The sequence below is a fragment of the Callospermophilus lateralis genome, chromosome 3 (genome assembly GCF_048772815.1).
Source record: "Callospermophilus lateralis isolate mCalLat2 chromosome 3, mCalLat2.hap1, whole genome shotgun sequence".
Lineage (NCBI taxonomy): Eukaryota > Metazoa > Chordata > Mammalia > Rodentia > Sciuridae > Callospermophilus > Callospermophilus lateralis.
The window spans coordinates 175,539,903-175,559,106 of NC_135307.1; the positions used below are offsets into that span (position 1 = coordinate 175,539,903).

At 40.8% G+C, this 19,204-nt stretch overlaps 1 protein-coding gene and 1 non-coding gene across 5 annotated transcripts in view; both read left to right on the top strand.

Annotated features, from left to right (window-relative positions):
* The window catches only part of Raly (RALY heterogeneous nuclear ribonucleoprotein), a 77,940-nt gene that overhangs the window by 11,022 nt on the left and 47,714 nt on the right, over window positions 1-19,204 (top strand). The gene's annotated exons all lie outside the window — the stretch shown is intronic.
* Trnaa-ugc (transfer RNA alanine (anticodon UGC)) lies at window positions 10,896-10,968 on the top strand. The gene has a single exon. It is a non-coding gene; the product is annotated as a tRNA-Ala (tRNA).

The following is a 19,204-nucleotide window of genomic DNA, read 5'->3' on the forward strand; positions in this document are numbered from 1 at the left end:
TTCTCTCAACAAATATTAGAAAATGTACCTTAAATTACCTAGTGGGGGAAATAAGATGGCCCTGGATACTCCCAGGGAGCAGCACTTTCATGTTAAATAGTCAGCTCCTGATCCTGTGCCAGGTCCTGGGGAGTTTGTTCAGAGAGACTGAAGGTGCTTGAGCTGTCACTGGAAACAGTCATCAGAGGGTGTCTAGGCCCCTTGTCAAGTTGAGTACTTGATTAAAAATCTGACCTGGGTTCTAAACCTGTCTTTTATATTAATAATAGCTCTCCTGAGTTGGGTGCCCATTTTGTCAAGATACCATTCTTAGTACCTTGTGTTCATGCTAATTAACCTAATATTTACTGAAGATTACTATGTGCTAAATTCTTTATACATGAAAAATCTTACTTAATTCTCACCTCAACCCTGATAGGTCTGTTGATATTTTTAGGTGCCTTTTGTGTGTGTGTGTGTGTGTGTGTGTATATATGTGTGTGTGTGTGTGTGTGTATTCCCTGCTCATACATCTAACTGGGGAGACTTGGTAAATAAAAAACAAAAATTTTTCCCCCAGAATAAACATTTTTTCCTTATATTGAGTTACTATTTCAAGGGCGACTAATCTTTTTTCTCTTCTGTCTGGCAAAGATGGTATGGCTTTTATGGAAATGATGAAGGGATCTGGAGAGGAGAATAATGATGGAGTGAAGCATAGAATGCCATCCTGCTCTAAGGGTGAGCAAACATTTAGTGTTGGTACTACTATTTGCTTCCAATGGCATCTGATTGTAATGGAGGCAATTTTGCTTTTTTGCAATGAAAAGAAATTTTTAGTTGTAAAGTTCAGGGGAGAAGAGTTTTAAAGGTAACTTTTTTGGGGGGAGCCAAGCTGCTCATACTTTATCTCACATGGGGATTCCTAATGCTTTTTGTTCCAGATCTGTTCAGATTGTCTTACCTACTAGAACTGGCAGCCCCTTGGGATTTGTTAGGCCTATGTACATATTTTGTTTGGCCTATAGTATTTTTATTTTGAATTGGACCCTAGCCTGGGAAGATTGGGGCTACTTTAGTGGAGATAGCTCTGGAATGTGTGCTGTGAGGTGACTGATATTCGTGTAAAGAGGGAGGAGAATATTTGAAGAAGTAATGGAGGCTAGAACCTGATGTTGACCATGAACAATTTTTCTAGTCACAGGAGTGGGAATAGGCAACCTCTAGTTGTTCCCTTTCAGAAAGCTTCACTCTCAAGCCCTCTACTGGGGCTCCTTATATTATATTATATTATATTATGACTCTTGGTATGCCTATGTTTAAATCAGCTTGTAGCCTGGCTTTTTTTTTTTTTTTTTTTTTTTTTTTTTGTCGTGGTGGTAATGGTGGTGGGGGGGAGACTCTGAGGCAGAGAAACATATCTGGAATCTTTGGGCAACCCTTTGGAGCATCAGCTCAACTTAGCAGAAGCTTTGAATTTACAACCTCACATTCTTCATTTCTTCCATTTATTGCTTGCTTATTGTCAGGCTCCTCTAGATAGGAAGATATTTGTTCTCAAGTTTAGTCAAAGCCACACCATTTCTATTATCTCTTTCATACCCCTACCCATTGCCAGTTGCTGTTTATCACCAGATGAGCACTTTTTTCTTGACATACTTGATCACTTTGTTTTCCTACTTGCTTAGCCTCCAGACCAACCCAGCTCTAGATGGAACTCTCTAGTTACAGTGCTGGTAAATCCCCTGGAACTAAGTGAATGCATTTTGGTGCCACTCTTGGCTATTTGGTCTGTGTCTGGGTTTGTTTTAGGACTCAACATGGACAGCAAACTAGCCAAGACTTAATGGACCTTATCTTTGTCAAGTTGTTCCCCCACCTCCCTTTCCTCAAAGACTGGGTTTTGCTGTATTGCTCAGGTGAATCCTGGCTCAGTGTCCCAAATAACTGGGATTATAAGTGTGTGCCAGTGTATCTTGCTAAGTGTCGTGTCGTGTGTCCGTCCCCCCCCACCCCCATCCCTGATACTTGAAAACTAGATGAGGGATGGGAATTGATTTAAGGTGGAAGAAATCACAACATCTAATTAAAATCAAAGCTATTGTTCTACTTAGGAGTTAGTTCCTGGTCTTATTTTCCCTCTAGCTGCAATGAGCAGTATCTACTATGTATTGAAAGTAGGTAACTTTTGAGTGACTTTTCTTACTGCCTCTTCCCTTTGACTTCTTATAATTACTATAACATTGACATCCAGTATGTGGAGCACCATGGTAATTTCCATGACAACTGATCATGATTTCCCAAATAAAGAGAGGAAGCTAGCTAATAAGTCTTAGAACCTCAGAAGGTTCTGTGATTAGAGTTTTGAACTTGAAGAACTTTTCAGCAGCAGCTGCCTAACTAAACTTCTTCTTTGTGGGAAGCCGTTCTTGCAAGTGATTGGGCACCTCCCTGACTGGGTGTGAGGCGTTCTAGCCAAGCTGTGTCAGAACCTATCCCCATCCTTTTTAGGTGCGAAAGCCCATCTGTGTGGGGGTGTGACTGACCATTGACCCTGAGACCAATCACTGACCCTGACCTTGGAATGCTGTCCCCCTCAACCTTCATTGGATGGAATTTTCCCCTGAATTTCTTGTTCCCCAATAAAAGGCCACTCTCTGGCGTGCTCTTCCTCTCTCCTGCTAGTCTCTTGTGTAAACCTCACTACCCCACCTGGTGGCTCAAGGCAGGAACCAGGGAGGGCCGTCTCAGACCTGGTCAAGAAAAAGGTAAATTGAGTTTATGTGTGTTTATTTTGATCCACTAGTTAACTTCTATGCTTAGGACCTCTAGTATGAAGTTAGCGTGCTGGTTGCGCGGCCGACTTCTTCTGGAAGAAACAGGTTCAAAGGGGTTAAGCAATTTGCCTAGGTTGTTGTGAAATAAATTCTATATCCTGTTTAGTTTCTTTCTGTGCCTCCTATTTTGTATGACTATGACTTTCCTTTTTTTTTTTTTTTTTTGGTACCAGGGATTAAACTCAGGGGTACTCAACTACTGAGTCATATCCCCAGCCCTATTTTGTATTTTATTTAGAGATAGGATCTCACTGAGTTGTTTAGTTTTTGCCATTGCTGAGGCTGGCTTTGAACTGGTGATCCTCCTGCCTCAGCCTCCCAAGCTGCTGGGATTACAGGTGTGTACCACCATACCTGGCTTCCATTATGTTTTGCTGAACTGTGAGTTCCATGAAGGTAGGAACCATGTCTGTCTTGTTAACAATGTTTTCTCAGTGCCTGCTTATAGGATCTAAGTAATTTTGAGGTGAATGAGTAAACTTGTGATGTATTTTCTCAGGGTGGGACATATGACTCCATATTGGATGACGTGAAATCACAGGATAAACATATTTTCTTGAAGTGTTAGTGTATTCATTATTTTTGGAGTTAGATTAGTTTAAATATTATAACTGATAATTTAAAAGTTTGCTCTTAACACTAATTATATTATGAAATGGATGATAAATTAGCATGGATTTTTGAGGTAAAATGAGAAGGCATCAAATTAGGATTGTAGCAGGCCCTTTGACTTCTACCCTAGAGGGTTGAGTGGTACCATATCTCAACTTTTTTAAAGAGCAGCTGGACATCTAATTATTTATATCTTTATTTATTTTTTGGTATCAGGGGTTGAAACCAGGGACGCTTAACCACTGGGCCACATCCCTAGCCCTCATTATTTTTTATTTTGAGACAGGGCCTTACTAAGTTACTGAGCCTGGCTTTGACTTTGTGATCCTCCTACCTCAGCTTCTCAAGTTGCTGGGATTACAGGCATGTGTCACTGTACTCAGCACTGGGAATCTAACTTTTTAAAAAGCAAGATTTGATTTTGAATATTGGCAATGAACTTTAAAGTCTTTAAGCAAATCAGGTTGATCAGATAAGACCCATCCTTGGGTCTGAATATCTGATTTTTGCCTATGAAATAAATACAGGTCTGGGCAGGAACTAGACTTTCATTGGGGGTGGTAGTGGCAGGAATGGCTGCTGTTCTGAGTCTGGCTCCTTCTTGACTTCAAATAGGCCTTCGCTCTGAGTAGAAAAGAATGAAGCTAAGATATTTGGTAGGGTAGGACAAATTCCCATATTAAACATTCCCCTCTGCGAAGCAACTTCTGTAGTCTCACATGCTGTCTCAGGCCTTATTTATTCCTACCTTATTTTGTACATGAAACTAAGGTCTAGAGAGTGAACTGGAGCTTTCTTCTGGGACCTTAAGCAGCACTATAAGATCTGAGCAGGTTGAACAGGACCCATTTCAAACTCCAGATCTCTGATGCTCCTGTCTCCCACATTCTTTTAAATTTTTTTTTTTTTTTTTAGTTGTAGTTGGACACAATATCTTTATTTTATTTATTTATTTTTATGTGGTGTTAAGGATCGAACCCAGGGCTTTGCATGTGCTAGGCAAGTTCTCTACTGCTAAGCCACAACCCCAGCCTCCTTTCTCACACATTCTTTTTTTTTTTTTGAGAGAGAGAATTTTTAAAATATTTTTTTTAGTTTTCGAAGGATACAACATCTTTGTTTGTATGTGGTGCTGAGGGTTGAACCCGGGCCGCACGCATGCCAGGCGAGTGCGCTACCGCTTGAGCCACATCCCCAGCCCTCTCACACATTCTTTAAGGCATAGGGCAGAAGACTTTCTGGCACACTTTGGGGATAAGTGGTAAAGCTGGGCTGACACTACTTATATGGTCTTGTTACCTTGGGGAGAAGGGTTAAGGTGGTGGTAACTTGCTCAGCCTTTCCTTGGTGCAAAGGGATTGTTTTCTGTCACTATTGACTTTTTTTCCCCTTTTGTTGTTTTACTTAGAAAGGTGTAGAAAACAGCTCAGCAACAAGGAGCCCCAGTGCTGACAACAATCTGTCTCCTTGTGTCTTTCTTGCCTCTTCTGTTTCTTTTCTTCATATCTTTACTTTTTGAGCCCTACTGCCTTTCCTTCTTCATCCTTTTCCTCTCCTACTCTCACTGTTGCCCTTCTTGCTGAGAAATTTCTTCTAATGCCACTGAAATAGGCAGAGTGTAGGATTAGAGTTATTTTCTGTGTTTTTGAGGGTTCTGTGTAAAGTAGGGTAATTAAGTAGAGGAGATTGAGACTTCTTGAAACTGTCTTCTTTTCTACCTGCTTTGCCAGGTTGAAAAGGATAACATCTAAACTCTGGCCTTGACTGCAAGGCTCATAGAGTCTGGTACCACCTCTCTTTGCTCTCTGTGTCAGTGGTGTGGTGCTTACCCTGTATTTCTGCTCTCGGAGAAAATTCCTTGGATGTGACAGCCTCTGTCATGACTTTGTTTTGACTTTTTCCTCTAAGCCCTCTCATCTCAATGCCCCCTTCACTTGATAAACTTATGTTCATCTTTTTATCCTAACTCCAGGCATCTTCTCTGAAGCTTTTCCTGATCACTGCACAAACAGAATTAATTTTAATCCTTTGTGTACTTTGCTTGATCTTCTATAGTTGCTCTTTAGTGCTGTATCATCCTTGAACTCTTTTCATTAATGAGATTGAGATCTTAGAGGGCAAGGGTCTGTGTGTTGGTTATATCTGTTTCCTTTATGTCTTTATAGTAGGCCTGCCACAATAGTACTTATAGAGTGAATGATAGAAATGTATGTGTACTGATAACCCATGGTATAAAGCTGAATGTTAAGTGCTATAGATAAAATACAACAAAGTGCTTTTAGAGTGACTGGAGTTCTTGAGAGATAACTTTTGTTTGTTTTGTTTTGTTTTTGTGGTACTGGTGATTGAACTTTACCATTGAGCTATTTCCTAGTCCTTTTAAAAATATTCTATTTTGAGACAGGATCTTGGCCAGCTTCACACTTGGGAAGTACATGGCAAGAGATAACTTTTCGGGGGTGGGTGGGGTGGGGGGTTACTGGTGATTGAACTCGGGGGGCACTCGACCACTGAGCCACATCCCATCCCGATTTTGTATTTTATTTAGAGACAGGGTTTCACTGAGTTGCTTAGCACCTGGCTTTTGCTGAGGCTGGTTTTGAACTTGCAATCCTCCTGTCTCAGCCTCACAAACTGCTGGGATTACAGGTGTACACCACCAAGCCTGGCGAGATAACTTTTAACTGGGAGAAGTTTTGGAAGCTTCTGGAGGCTCATAGCATTTTATATATCTTTGAAGTTTCTGAAGTTCAGCTGGCAGAGATGTGGGAAGTAATTCCAGAGGGAGGGCATGGTTGAAATAAAACCAGTGAGGAAGTAGAGAGGTCAGGCCGCACCTACTAATCTATGCATCCTCTCATCCACAATTCCTGCTAGAGTGTGTGCTAAATATCCCTACACTAGCATAAAGGAAATCCTCTCTTTACTCTTGTCATTTCTATCTTTTTTTCTTTCTTTTCTTTTCCCTACTTTTTATAACTATTTCTTGCTCTTTATTTTTGTTTTTTTTTTCTAACTCTTTCTTTCATCTTCCCAATTATTTTTTTTTAAAAATACTTTATTGTTTACCTTCTTTCTTTTTTCTTATCCTCTTCCTAGGAAATCCAGGCCTATGGGTAGGGATGTGAATCAACCATACAATATTTTACTACAAATAACACCACCCCTTGTGAAACTGAGAAGTAATTGTGGCATAATTGCTTCTCATGTGTCTCTCATGTTTTATTGGCATTGACTTTTTTTTAACTTCCCATGATGCTGAGGATGTCGTTATTTTATTTTTTAGTAGTTGTCAAAATGTCAGTTTTAATGAGAAATTTCTGCAGACAGGCCTGCCCTTGAGTGGCACAAGCCTTCAGGCAAAGCAAGGACTGAATGAGTCAGAAATGCTCCTAGATTCTCTGTTTGCTCTTTTCTCACACATACAGGTATATAGGCCATACAGATACATATATATATATCTCTTTCAGGCTTATATTCCTGAGAGAGATAGAGAGAGAGAGATAGATTGACTCACACTCCCACACTCATACTCTTGAGGCACTGATGAATACGTGTCTTCTCTTCCATATACATGCATACTGTCTCTTTTACATTTTCAAGTCATCTATATTCCCTTTCCATATATGCACATATTTACCTCCTTATACCCCAATCACTGTCTTCTACCCAGATACCTGGAATTGTCTGTCTATAAAAGCCTGCAAGTCTATCTCAGTCACCACACTGTTCACATCCCCTTACATATAATACAAATCCTTCCCTCTACACAAGCCTACACATGCACTACACCCCTGCCCATGCCCTAGGTACCACTTGCTTCATACAATAGCATCTCCCAGATACTGCTTCCATCCAGATGCTACACTACCCTCTACCTTAAGTTCATCTGTCTTTGTAACAGACATGTATATCAGATAAGTTTCAAACTAGTTTTGCTTGAATTCCCTTTAATATATTTTCCTTACTTTTTTTATAGACTCATACATATATGATGTTAGGTACATAGCCAAGTTGGTGAACTGTTAGGCAGTCTGAACCAATTATGACAAATCCTTTGGTCTTGCATCACTACAATGTCAGGGAGAGGGAGGGTTGAATCAGACAATAGTGGGTTGCTTCTAAATGGCATTCTTATGACCTATGGTGAATTTGAACCTAGGTCCAAACCAGATGCATTGATTTCAGAGTATATTTCTGTTGGAAGATGATCACATACTTAGCAAAAGAGAGAGTCACTGAATGTGTTCCAAACAGTGTCTTTGGGATGTAATCTACAAACAAATACTTTTAACACATTTCCTATGTCCTTCTGTTGTGTAACTAGGTTGGGAAATACTTATCTAGAGGAAAGAATTAGAAGAAGATCTGCATTATTTTTCTCTAACACCATGGACAAGTATCTTTTCTGGACCTCAGCTTTCTCTACTATAATATAACAAAGCCCATGCTCATAAAGGACCCTTTTAGTTCTAAAATTTCATGCTGTTTTATGAAGAGTTTAGTCTGGGATGTTTTTCTACATCACTGGGGAGTCTGATATCTACCTCACAGGGCAGGGCATTTCAGGGCATTTGGATAGAGGCCAGCAGAGGCAGTCTGGGCCTTGACCTTCTGTCAGAAGCATTGACATATCTCCTAATTAGAAATGGATCAATGTGGGCCTACAGCCAGGCCTGGGGAACCTGGGAGGAGGTCTGAGGAATGCTCATAGTCGGGGAGATTCTGATTACCACGAAATGGGTCTGGTTACACTTGTCAACACAACAGTTTTGCTGGTATAGCCCTCTTCTGGGAACAGCAGGCAGGGCTGCTCTGAGCAAGTGGGGGAAATGGTTAGCTTGAATTCCCTTTAATATATTCTCCTTACTTTTTTATAGACTCATACATATATGATGTTAGGTATATAGTATAAGCCCCTTCCTCATGGAACAGTCACTAATTTAATGCTTACTAAGCATTAAATACTGAGTTAAGCCCCTTTGTATGTTTATTTGGAGTAGGTGGGAAAAGGAAAGTGAAGCTGAGAGAAGTCAAAGTGAAATGACTTGGCTGCCCAGTGTTACATAGCATATTCTCTATAGTACTATAACATTTGCAACATTAGTTCTAACTGATGAATTGTTTTGTGTCAGGACTCTCCCTTACCTTCCTTTAGACTGAAGTGGAGGTCAGGCCCTCTCCCTGGAGCCCTGCAAAGACTGGAGGAAATCTTTAAAACCAGTGGTGAGAGAGGTGCTGGGAGTAGGGAGGGAAAGATTCTCTGTTTGCTTTTGCTTTCTCATCTCCTTTCCAAGGTCCCTAAGGAATGAGCAGGCTCTAATGGGAGAGATCAATCATCATTTGGAATCAATGGGAGGGCTTTCTCCTATGTGGAGTGCAGAATCAGTTTTCTGAACTGGCCCTGTGCAAGGAGGGGGAAGGGACTCATGATGGTATTTTTAGGTATTGGAGAACCTGAATACTTAATATGCCCAGAGGCTAGTGTAGCCAGACCAAATTCCTCCTGTAGTTGATGAACAAATATTTGCTGAGCATCTTGTATGTGTCAGGGCTTGTGCTAGTTCTAAGGATTCCTAGACGATCTCACAATCTAACATCAAAGTTAAGACAAGGATACAAACCACAGTATGTTATGTGTGCCTTAATAGAAGTGTGTACAAGGGACTCTGGGATTAGAGCACTGAAGAAGTAAGAGTTAAGGCAGGGAAAGATATCCCAGACCAGGGAATAGCACAAACAAAAGCATGAAACCTTAGAACTATCACTAACATGTAGCAAATTGAAATGACTGCCTGAGTCCTTGCCCTTTGCCAGATTTCAGACTGTATTGGTAGCCATTGGATGGTAGTAATGCAGAAGCAGCAGGTAGGAAGGAGGAAGTAGTTTTATTAGCAGATGTCATTTGAAACAGAATTCTGTGGGGAAGAGGAGAGGAAAGCAGACCTCTGTCCTCTGGGCCAAGCTGCAGAAGTGTGATGGGTTCTTGGTAGTGTTTTGAAAGTTGTTCTGGCCTGGGCAGATGGGTTGGCGTCTCTGATGTTTGTTTCACATAGCCTGCCCCTTCTTTGCCCGACCCCCCTCCTCCCAAAAAAATTAATGGAATTTGTTCAAAATACTCCTGAAATGAAATTACATTTTTAACTCTAATTACCCTAATTAAAACTTGACAGCCGTAATCTTGGAATGGCAGATATGCTAAATACCCCACGCTTCTGACAAGCTTGCTTACCCAGATGGAATGTTGTTCTGTTCTGGGCTTAGGAGAAAAATTCTTTTGTTTGATTGTTTTTGTTTTCCCCATGAGCCTCTTAGTCTTTGGTCCCATAGATTCACAAAGCTAGGATAGCTGTATTTGTGGGCTACAGATTTACCCAGGACCCCTAATCTCTAAAAGTACCAGAGGTGATACTCCGATTCTTAGCACATACCTCTGAGTTTTCTATTGAGATTAGGCTCCAGCTTTCCCTTCAGTGAAAGTCCCTGCCTTGGGGAACCAAGGATCTGCATTTGTTAGAAGACTGTCCTGCTGGTCTAGGGCTAACTCTGTATCTATGGTTAGTTTACAGCTAGTGTTAAGAGTGGGACAAGGTGGTCTGAAAATAACCCTATTCTCTTAATATATATCCAGTTTCTTTAACTCAGTATAGGCCAGAAAGAACCATCTTGAGAGATAACTGATCTTGGCCCTTCTTGCTTCCCTGACTAGCCTTGATGGGTTGGATTCTTCCTTATGGAACAGAGCTCATATTCTAGCCTTGAGGAACCTGATAGGGTGGGAGGTGGAGTCAACCCCTTGACGTGAACTGAAGATCTGTTAATGCCGTGAATCATCTCGTGAATCTCCTAGAACCAAAGATACTATGTTCTAGTAATACACTCTCAGGCTAGAAGCCTCTTTAAGTTGGCAGACACACTGGCTGCTGTGTTAGGTACTGCAAGGAATACAGTTGAATAAGACAAAGTCCCTGCTTCTGAGAAACTTTTAGAATTGTGGTGAGTCGGGAGGCAGGTGAGTGAGGGACAAATTATGTAAGGCAGAACAAACTTTATTCAGTGGATGGAAAGCTTGAGTGCCTACTGTGTATCAGGTACTGAAAATAGTATGTAAATGTATCAAACATAGTACTTACTTTCAAGGGCTTACTTTAGGACAGGCAGGCATGTGAAAGTTCGCTGTAACAAGAACATATGGAGGGTGTGTTAGATGAAGTTTTACCTGGGAACCAATCTTGGTGTCCATCTACAGATGAATGGATAAAGACAATGTGTATGTACACAGTGGAATTTTATTTGGCCATGAATAAAAATGAAATTATGACATTTGTAGGAAAATGGATGGATCTAGAGACCGTCATGTTAAGTGAAATAAGTCAAACTCAGAAGGTTGTATGGTTTTCTCATGTGGAAGCCAGAGAGGAAAAAGAAAGATGGGGGTGGATTTCAAAAAAATCAAAGGAAGGGGCTGGGGATATAGCTCAGTTGGTAGAGTGTTTGCCTTGCATGCACAATGCCCTGGGTTCAATCCCCAGCATCACCAAAAACAAATAAAAAAAGGGAGAGATCAGTAGAGAAAAGGGACCTAGTGGTGAGAGGCAGGGAGGGAAGGAGGAAGTGCTGGGGAATTATTGACCAACTCATATTGTTGTATGCATGCACAAATATGTAATTACAAATCCCATCATTACATACAACTATAATGCACCAGTAAAAAAAGTGGGGGGAGAAAGTTTTATCTGGGGAGGAGGGGGATCAGGAAGAGTGAAGGATACCTCCTCGGGTGGTGCAGGTCTTTGTCAAAGTCCACAGGTTTTAGCATTGGGCTTGTTCTTGAATGGGAGATATTGGCAGAGGATGGAGAAGATCATTACAGGTGTTAGGGAATAGCATGGCCAAAAGGTAGGAACAACTAGGTGACAGCTTAGTGTGGTTTGAGTATAATATGCAGGGAAGGGATATGGTAGAGGATGAGATACAATTTAAACTTTATCCTGCAGGCAAAAGGGATCTATTGAGGGTGCAGAGTTGTGGTACATTGTATATAGTGGATTGTCAGATGTGATTGGAGACAGTAGACTAGTTAGAACAGATGTCAGCAAACTATGGGTCATGAACTGAAGGTAGCCCACTACCTTTTTGTAGTTTTTACTGGTTTACAACTATAGACCCAAGGAACTTATTTGTTCGTCCATGGTTGCTTTGGCACTGCAGTGGTAAAGTTTACTACAGAGCCTACTGTAGCACACCAAGCCTAAACTACTATCTGGCCCTATACAAAAAAGTTTGTTGTAGTGGGGAGCTACTGTATGCCTCTTCTACCACATCACTGAGTCCCTGTACCTCACTCCCTTTTTTCCGATAGCATTGTACATTTGCCATGTAGGATGGAACAAAGCATTAGGTGGTAAGACCACAGTGGTGAATTCCAACGTTATTTTTGCCTTTGGCTTACTGTGTGATTTCAATTAATTCATTTTGTATCTCTGGCCCTTGTAGAGCCTCTCACATGAACTTGGGCCCATTTGTAGAATGAAGCACCTGGTTTTTGTGCCCTTTAGACAGACATGTAAACTTGTAAGGATTACTTTGGCTGCTTTTTGGAATTTTTTTCACTAAGTCCTCAATTTTAGAGCATAGCCTTTTCCCTTTTATTTTCCCCCAAAGCTCCCCACTTCTTTCATTCTAAGATATTACTGTATGTCTACACATTTGCTTGAAATTCACTGCCATTCACTGTGAAGAGAGTAATCATGATTATCTCTAGTTGTTTTTATTGGCAGGGGTCTAGGCACTTGCAGTCGATCTGATTACTAGAAAGGAATAGACCCTGGGAGCCACGTCCTGCTGACCTTAGTTTCAACAAAGCATGACATCTCCAGGATGGGCAGTCTGGTTCAATATAGGCAAACACTTGGCCCTGGGCATCCAACATCCTTAGAAGAAGGACCAGATAGGCAGTTTTTAGGCAGTTTATAAACTTTCAATCCCACCCCCCTTTTGTCCTCATAACCCTGTGATTTTTTTTGGGGGGGTGGTACTTAGGATTGAACTCCGGGGCACTTGACCACCGAGTCACATCCCCAACCTTATTTTGTATTTAGAGACATGATCTCACTGAGTTGCCTAGCGCCTTGATTTTTGCTGAGGCTGGCTTTGAACTTGTGATCCTCCTGTGTCAGCCTCCCGAGCTGCTGAGATTATAGGCATGCACCATCTCACCCAGCTTAGAGTGATTTTATCACCATTTCACACACATGAGAACTTTCAAAGTATTATTATTATTTTTAATATTTATTTTTTAGTTGTAGTTGGACACAATACCTTTATTTCACTTATTTATTTCTATGTGGTGCTGAGGATAGAACCCAGGGTCTTGCACGTGCAAGACGAGCACTCTATTGCTCTACTGCTGAGTCACAACCTCAGCCCCTCAGAGTATTATTAAATAAACAGGGACTGTTAGTGCCTGGCTCATTGAGGATACAAAGGAACAACTAAATATTTCTGGCTTCTGGATAAGGAAGAACTAACAAAGCTGGCCTGTTATAAAAAGAGACAGACATGTAAATAGAGTGATCCAAGTACTATTGTTACCCAGGTTGGATGACTAAGTCAGGGCTCAACTACAGGTGTTTTTGCATGCTTTTTCTACCATACCATGCTGCCTTCCTTGCAGGAGGGTGGAAGTCCTGACTGGCAGGCAATCTCTGGAGAATGACTGTTGGTTGAGAAGCATGGCCTTGGAGTAGTCCTAGGAGGGGTCAGAAATCTTAGGCAGCTGACCAAGGATAGGGCCTCTCACATGGACCTGGGCCCATTTGTAGAATGAAGCACCTGTTTTTTGTTCCCTCTGGAAGGCGAAGTCTGGTGGTCAGCACTGACCATATGCTAGAGTACCACAAGAGCCCCAGTCAGTGTAGGAGATGACAAGGAGGAAGGGTTGGCTTATATATGGGTAGGGGATGGGAATTAAGGGTAAGACTGATTTAAATTTTTTTCCACCTGGAGTTATAATTAGTCTGAAAACAATTTGAGTTGCTGAATCCCACTGAAATGGTAGAGTTGGGGTTGTCATTGAGAGGCAAGGCAAGAGACTATAGGAGCCTGTCTTCAGGTTGAAAAAACAAAACTTATTAAATTTTATAAATTATTCCAACTTAAAAACTTAAACCATTTTTTTCTCAGCACAGCATGTGCAAATGCTGGCTCCTTTTTCTAGAGATCATATCTTCCTTTTTCTTTGACCATAGTTAGGCAGGACATGGCTAGCTCTCATTTTAATGTCTTTCAGTCTCCCTGCTTCATCTTGGGCCCTTGTCTGAATCCCCTGAGAGTGTTGGGTTCAATTTTTTTTTATCTATATACTGAGGGGAATAGCGGACTGAGGTCCTAGTGGTCTGTACTCCAGAGAACCTTTATCCACCAGACCTGAAGTTCGTTCCTAAGGATAAATCCAGACCTCATTCTTGTGTACGTAGTCTTTATGTAACTGAGCTGAATCTCACCTAAAAATCAGATTTTTTTTGGGGAGGTGGGCACAGTAGTACACTTGTGATTTTAATTTTGGGGATAAGATCGGAATCATATCTTATACCCTGGCCTTCCACCTCAGACCTGGTTTCTTGGGCTGAGTCTGCATCTGCAGTTTTGTCATTGCTTTAAATACCTGTTTAGAAGTTGATATGTGAACTTGAAACTTGCAATGCCAGACTGCACAATGAGAATAACTTCAAAGTCATTCTATATTATAGGGTGATTTGGGAAGTACCCTGGTTGGGAGTAAGGAGATTGGTTTTGGCTTGCCATTGACTTCCCTCTGACTTGAAAGATCTCCCTGCCCTAGTCTAACTCCCTTTCTATAAATTGTAGGAACTTTTCAGCTCTAGCCTCATCAGGGACAGAATGCTATCTTCCAACACAGTTTCAGTTGCACAGAGCACTGTCTGGTTTCAGCTTTGGTGTGTTGTTACTGATTATAAAGCTTTAGATTCTCCCTTCCAGCTCAAGAGGGGGATGGGGAACCATCCAACTGTCTCATTAGCATGGGGAAAAGAAAACAGTAATTACTTGTGCCTCCCTTGATAATTCCTGCAGGGTTGGTTCTTCTAGAGAAGGAGGAGGGGAAAACTGGAGATAACTTTAGCTGAGGAAGGAAAAATGCTGTTAGTGCTCAGAATTTGCAGAGGCAAGAATGATTGTCTTAACACATCTGTTGTATTCTCTGGACGTTCCTCCAGGCAGCCTGGAGACTGTCTGGATTGAGTTTCATCTATTTATGGCATGCATTATGTTCTCGTATGTGGACATGAGTTGGGGCTCAAGAGTTTTAACATCTCCTGTCATTAAGAAACCAGCTGCCCTTTTGGGTCTCCTTTTATGATATGCTGGGCATCCTGACACCTGTCTTTGTTGGGGAGTAGGGTAGCATTTTACCGAGCCATTTTGTGACCTGGCTGCATTTTTATTATGTTGTGAGGTCATGTTTTTAACCCACACGACAACACAGCCAGTTGGTATATTACTCTAGACAAAAAAGTCAAGGTCAGGTGTCCTTATGAGTGGGAGGAGTCTGGTAGAATGACAAGATCAGAGGGTTTGGTCAGTTCTGGGAAAAGAAGGCCTCATAGAAGGGTTGAGGCAGTTTTGAGACTTAAGAGGTTAGGATACTTGGTATAGTACTAGCAAATTGAATGGCAAGCTTGGTTGGGACAAGCAAGGACTGTTTGATCTGTGTCATTTTTTTACTCCTTGCATCTGGGCAGTTGTGAGCCCGCAGAGCTGATTATAGCAGAAATGTCTGTGGTGAGCCCCTGCCTGTGGGAGCCTGGAGCTGTTAGGTTATGATGATTTCCAGCGATTGTTCACCCTTGCCTTGGTTACCACCACAAGGACTAGAAAACATAGCTTCCCCTTTCCTTTCCCTCCCTGAGAAAGATGCCACTCCAGTAACACCTCTTTCATCCAGTCTTTCTGCAGGCTCTAGAACGGCAAGGGTTTTTTTGTTTTCTTTTTTTAATCTTCATTTTCTTTTCTTTTTTAAACAAAGTTTTATAAATGTAGATGATATATATTTTTTTCTGTCAAAGTCTTTCCTCTTCTCTCCCCTGCAGTGCTCCCTTTTTCTTGTCCCTGACCTTTTGCTTGATTCCCTACCCTTTGAAAGTCTTAAGTCCTCTTTATGTTCACTTCCTGGCTTTCTTCCTCTAACCTTCAACTATAGATTCCTATTTCCTTGTATTCTTGTAGAACCTGTTCCTATTATTTTTTTAGATGGAATGCTTGAATATAATAACCTGGCCATGGGAGAAGCATTTGTTTTTAGACTAAGTTGGCATTTATCTGGGCCATAGTAGAGTGCTTCCCAGAAATGTGGACAGAGTGAATACCTAGGACACAGTATTTGCTCATGCTTGGAAAGTTGTCCATATTGGTGTATAAGGTGTTTTGATCAGGTGTTTTCTTTCAGAATAGGCCTACTTGTAACATTTCTTTAGGTTGTGGTAAAAGCCTCTGTAAGCTCTCAATAAGAGAGACCTTAGGAGGTCTCCTAAGGAGGACCTGATTTATCAAGCCCTATCTGTTGGTGTACTTGGATTTCATCCCTGCCCATCTTTGTTCCAGGCATGCAAAACCAAGTACAAAATGAGACAATTTGATCTAACACTTTGTCATTGGCACCTATTTTGATATGCAAGGAGGTCTTTGGGAATAAGAAAGTGCAAGATATATAGGGAAAGGACACTTGAAATTGCAAGATATAGGGAAAGGACACTTTGGAGCAGATCTGGGTGCCAGTCATTTCTACTTTCCAGCTATGTAGTTTTTAGACAAGGTATTTCTATTTCTCTGAGGCTTGGTTTCCTCTTCTGTAAGATGGGGATAATTTTTGTGGCATTAAAAGGTCATTAGGAATAAATGAGAATAATTAAGGCTTTGGGCACAAGGCATTATACATAGGTAGTAGTAGCAAATTACATTTTTCTCCCTTAGAACTTTTTTATTGCTTTGTATTTATCCTTTTGTGTTACTTGAATGGAATAACAGTATTTATCATTGAGTACTTATTGCTGGGCTCTGATATAGGGCTTTCCCACGGTATATCATTTTTTTCTTGGTAACACATTTCTGAAGCAGAAACCTTTTAAATCAGATGTTGGGAACTGAGGCATGGAAATAAGTGTATTGCCTAAGGTTACAAAGCCAGTGAAGCAGAGCTGGTATTCAAACCCAGATGTCTCTTAATCTAGAGCATAGACTCTTTACCACTAAGTTGATTATTTTTACCTTTCTGTCACTTTTCCCTGAATAATCTGTGACTTCTACTGGTTCTTAATTTCTGTCTGCTTGTACCTATTGGGATTATGTGCATATAGTTTTTGGACTTTTTCTAGTCTTGAGGGTGCCTAATTTTGATGGTGGTATAGATAGTGAGTCTGTCTGCCCTAGTGTTTCCTGATTCTTTTCACTCAGAAGATTCTTTTAACTGAAAAGGTTATTATAGAGGTCATTCCCGTCTTCCTTCATTACCACTTCATGTCTTGCCATAGATGTCAACAGTTAACTTGTTCTTGTAAGTCATCTTTGGTCCTTCAGAAGAGCAAATATGATCACCCTAATTTTACAGATCTGATAACTAGGGTCCAAGAAGGTGAAATTATTTGTTCAGTCACAGCGAATTAGAAAAAGAATTGGAGCTAGATTGTAGGGTTTCTGATTCTCAGCCCAGTATCCTCTGATTTAGGCAGAAGAGATACCTGTATATAAGGTGAAGATCAGGCCTAAAAAGAATTGAACTGGCTGGGCGCAGTGGCTTGGAAGATTGAGGCAGGAGGATTGGGAGTTCAAAACTAGCCTCAGCAACAATGAGGAGCTAAGCAACTCAGTGAGACCCTTTCTCTAAATAAAATACAAAATAGGGCTGAGGATGTGGCTTAGTGGTAGAGTGCCCCTGAGTTCAATTCCCTGTAAATGCCCCCCCCCCCCCAAAAAAAAAAAAAAAAAAAGAGAGAGATTTAGGTCTAGGCCCAGGACCTAGACAGTTCTGAAGGGACTTTGCCAGTTTACTTGTATACTTTTGAAGAACTAATCAGAAAGAAACACCTTTCTTTCCCAAAGAAAGTATTTATCACATGGAACTGTGGGGAAGCCTCCAGGTCACGTCAGTGTCTGCGTATCCTTAAGAAAAGATAGATTCCCAGGTCTTACTAGTCTGAGATAAACTTGGTAAAGAAGGAAGCAGTGGACTATAGAGGAAGAACTTTGGTCTTTTGACTTCTATCTTCAGCCTAAACCAGATTGTGGTTGGCTGGGACAGTTAGTGAGGATTGGGGATGGGAATCCTGGGAAGCTTAAGTGTTTCACTTTACCTCTTGCTGACAGATTTGATCTGGGATTTAGATAGGCAAGTTCCCTTCATTTAAAATTTATAAAAAGGAATTTTCTACTACTACTCTAAAAACAATCTAAAAACAGAACAAAACCTTGATTTTGGAACCAGAAAATAAAGGAAACCTTTTTCAATCTCGAGGCCTCAGACATTTCAATCCTGCCCAACATTTTCTTTCATTTTGTCTCTTTCCTTACCTTCTTTCCTTTCACCACTTTTTTCTTCCTCTCTTTTTTTCTACTCCTGCCCAACTTCCCTTATCTTTTTCTCTCCTCACTTTTACCCTTACTCTTGAAAATAAGAAAAGGATACCTCCAATCAATAGACTGTTAGGTACTTGAGATTGGTGTAGATTCTGAGGCTGACAGAACATGGAAGTTGAGTTTTTGGACCTTTCTTTTAGTCTTCAGAACAAAAGTTGATGGGGCAGGGTTTGTCCAAACATGTGTTCCACAAATACTTAATATCTTCTATCTGCTAGGCTATGTCAGGTGCTTGAGCTGTTATATTTAATAAGACCCTAATCCTGCCATAAGAAAAGTTTTGCAGAGAATACATAGCAAAAGGCATCCCCTTCCCTAAGACAAGTAATTTGAATTTTGAGGTAGAAGGAACTTTAGAGTTTTATTTGGTCCTACTTTCATGTTGCTCTGTAATGAAGTAAGGTGGACCTATATAAAGTAAGAGAAAACACATAGGCTTTGGCAAAGCCTCAGTTCACATCCTAGCTCTGCAACTTTCTGGCTATTTGATTGCGAGTGACACACTTACTTAACCTCACCTATCTTCAGTTACTTTGGCTGTAAAACGGGCGTGTTATAAGATATTATGAGGATTAATAGTTTAACTTCTAGCCCAGTGCCTGGACATAGTAGTGTCTTTCCCTGTTCTAAGACCTTGTTTAAATCTTCACTTCTGTGAAACTTGAGAGACCTGGTCAGACTGATTTCTTTATCCACTTTCAAATATATGAAGTTCTTTCAATTTTAGATCCTGCCTAATATTCTTAGCAGTCATTTGTGGGTGTTTGATACACTGGAACTGCAAGATGCCTAAGGATGAGGACTATTCACAATCATCCTTGCATTCTCCATAAGCGCTAACTCAGAACCATGTATGTATAGTAAGGCCATAGAGTGGTGAGAAAATATTCAGAATAACTTTATAGCTTTGCAGAGTTTGAAAATTAAGAAGGATTTGAATATGTACAAATGAACAACAGCATGGACAAAAGTATGGGAGCTGGAATGCTCACTAGAGGTTAAGACAGATGAAGACCAGATCATGTCATACCTAGAGAACAAGGTTGAGGTGATAGGGAACCTTGACTTTTTTTTTTTTTTTTTTTTTGAGCCGGGGAGTAGCATTAGGACCATTTCACAGTGTGGAT